Below are 3,188 nucleotides of genomic sequence, written 5' to 3'. Positions count from 1 at the left end.
AAATGTAGTACTTGTACTTGAATAGGTGCCTAGCCCGGAAGCTGGTCAGAACAGGAGTACTTCCCTCCACTGCCAGGAGTCTAAGGTGAGATCTGCTGGGCTAGTCATTAAGTTCTGTTTTATCCTTTGAATGTAGTAATGCCCAGCCCAGCTTTTCTCCTTTCACACACTCCCAGGCATCCCCGTGAGTGGTCATCTCAAGGTGACTCCAGCCCTACTGAGGCCTGGTCTCATAAATTTTATTTTATTTTGTTCTTCACCCTGGAATTCTCAGCTCTTCTCGGTTTATTGATTCTTCCACCATGGAGACCAGCCCCCCTTCAACTTTTGAATGTTTTCTTCATGTTAACAAGTACCAAAGAAAGGCACCTGACTTCCTTTGTTTCCTGTGGTGGGTGATTGTGAAGTGACCTGAAAAGTCAATGCAGTTTCCTCACTCACCAACCTGGATCAGGAGCCTCTGGCTCTGCCTGGCTCAGTCATCTGTTAGTAATTGAATCAGTCCTCAAGTTAGCCACAGGCCTTAGTTTCACAACCTGGGATGCATTGTGTCAGCCATCCCCAAACACCTCTGGCCTAAGAAAAGCTGTCATGGATGGCTCATCCTTTGATAGTTTTCTTTTAATATTTATAAACACAGAAGTATTTTCCTCTCCTCCACTTGAAATGTATGTATTCATTCATTAAAAGGCATTGCTGTTGCTGAGGTAATGGCCTGTCGACAGATTTATAGTAGGAACTATCTCACTGCCTGCAGGCCTGTGCATTTTAATATAATTAAAAGGCTTCTGTTTGGGATCTTAGCTAATTAATATTCATGCTTTGCTCCTTCCACCTGCCTCTCCCTATTTGCTGTCTTGTAGCAGATTGATCGTGGCCCAATTAATGCCACAACCAGTCAAAGCAAAGCAATAAGGGGGGGAAAAGTAGAAATGCCACCACAACATGTCTTTTTAAAATGAAAGAACATTTTAACTAATGGAAATCTTTCCCTAGGTTTCGAGGAACAGTTGAAGAAGAGAATCTGTGCATAAGGGAATTTGGTAAACTTGGAGAAATTGAACAAAGCATACAGTTTAATTCAGTCACAGTGAGGTTGTACTAACCTTAAAGAGGTTTCTCAAGTTGTACTTAGGCTGGAAATCATAGCACAAAAACTCAAGAAGACAGGTAATAGGTACATCACTGAAAGTGGCAGTGATGGGTGTCAGTATTCAGTGGCTAAGGAAATCATTCACGATCCGGAAACAGCCCTGCAGCGGAGTGGGCAACAATGAATGGAGAGCCAGGGTGTCTGTAGTGCCCCCTCCCACTGAGGTTGGACCAGGCAGTGCAGTCCACGTTGTGATGGAGTACTGTGAGCCCTGCGGCTTTAAGGAGACCTCCGTGGAGCTGGCGAGCAAGCGGTGAGAAGGAGGAGTATCTGGGCATTGAGATGGAGTCAGGACAGAGGGTCTACAGGGGCCTTCGAGGGTGAGATCAATGGACAGCTGCTGTTCTCCAAACTGGAGAATGGGGGTTTTCCTTATGAGAAAGACCTCATTGAAGTCATCCAAGGAGCCAGTGATGGAGAACCCTTAGAAAAGATCACCAATAGCTGGCCTCCCTGGGTCATCCTGTGACTGCACTTGACTCTTAGAAGCTTGGTTCTGGGGTTCAAATCTTTTGTTTCCTTGTGGTTCGGCTAGGAGCTCCTTCTGCCTTTTGACTGTCACTTAGCTCCAGGTAGCTCAGACCCTGACCTCCACGCTGCCTCTCTGGGCACAAGGACAGAGGGACAAGACATTTCTATGGTCTTGAAGGCAGAAAAGAAATGCTCTCTATGGAAGTTTCCACTACCACCTCTCACCCCTTTCCCAGAATCCATGCCCTCTGCAGTTTGGTCTTCTCCCCAGCTTGGCAATAGCAGCCAAATGCAGCCACGGTTGCAGTAAGTTATTTTCCCTGAGTCTGGGAGTGTCAGTTCTTGGAAATAAAAACTAACTACAAACAAACAAACAAACAAAAAGAAAAGAAAAGAAAATCATTCACATAAGTGAATGTAAAAGGTACCTCTATGACACCTCTGAAAACAAATTAGGTTTCTAAAGGTTGGTCACATGGTCACTGTTATTTAGTCCTACTATTCTAATAAAATATTAAAGACTGAACAATTGATAAAGAACAAAAAATATATTTATCCCTGTTCTGCGGGCTAGAAAATCCAAGATCGGGGTATTCCTTACACTTGGGGCCTGGTGAGGTTGCACTCTCTGCTTCAGTAATGGCGCCTTTCTGCTATATGCCCAAGAGGGGCCAAATGTCCTCAGATGCTCAAAAACACAGTAAATCCGAGCTGGTTCCCTCAAGTCCTTTCTAATTCCATTTATGAGATCAGAGTCTTGGGGCTTCCTCACCTGGAGACACCCCACTGCTTTGTTTGTTGTATGTTTCCTTGTTTGAGACAGGAACTCACTCTGCAGCCCAGCCTAACCTTGAACTCCCTGTGTAACCCTGGCAGGCTTGGAACTCAAGGCAATCCTGCAGTCTCAGCTTCCTTAATGCTGGAATGACAGACATGGGCCATCACCTCGCTAAGGGTTCATGCCTAAGACTAATGTGGAAGATTGGATTTCAATATGAATTTTGGAAAGACACAAACATTGAAACCATATTGAGCATTGATTGATTCTCTGACTCCACGTGGAAAATGTTTTCCCTTGAGAAGAAAACACTAAGGAGAGAGGGGGCAGAGTGATGAGTGCATCTTCAGTTAAACCATCTTAATGTATGTGACAACTTGCTGTAAAGGAGAGAACTGAGTTCTCTTTGCGTTCCAGTGACAAAGTGGGAGTCTGGGAAACATTTTAATGCCAATTATTGCCACTCAATAGCTTGTTTGGGGCTGGGGTCTACACTGAGAAAAGGAGGAAAAGCCATTAGGGATCTGCCTTCCACATAAAGTATTCTTTCTAGGCACAAGTGTCTTAAGAACACAGAACCATGAGAACTGAAACCATTGGAGAAAGTCACCAAAATCCCTCACCAGTTCACATTGGTCTCTTTATACCACAACTTTGGTCTCCTCCTTGGAATGAGTCACTAGACCTTCTTTAGAGAACTCAAATCCTTCAAGAGTTCAGTAAACACCAAGTACATTCGCCATGGAACAAAGCACAGAAGGCACAGCTATTCTGAATCTCAGTACA

General features: G+C 44.4%; 1 pseudogene across 1 annotated transcript; it reads left to right on the top strand.

Annotated features, from left to right (window-relative positions):
- Positions 1-1,273: 1,273 nt before the first annotated feature.
- Positions 1,274-1,941, top strand: LOC311593607 (migration and invasion enhancer 1-like; annotated as a pseudogene). Its single transcript has one exon. The product of its transcript is annotated as a migration and invasion enhancer 1-like (transcript).
- The last annotated feature ends 1,247 nt before the right edge of the window (positions 1,942-3,188 follow it).

This window comes from Acomys minous (genome assembly GCF_964271855.1).
Source record: "Acomys minous genome assembly, chromosome: 1".
Classification (NCBI taxonomy): domain Eukaryota; kingdom Metazoa; phylum Chordata; class Mammalia; order Rodentia; family Muridae; genus Acomys; species Acomys minous.
Note: the sequence above shows the minus strand (reverse complement) of the source record. Positions and strands in the feature narration are given on the sequence as shown.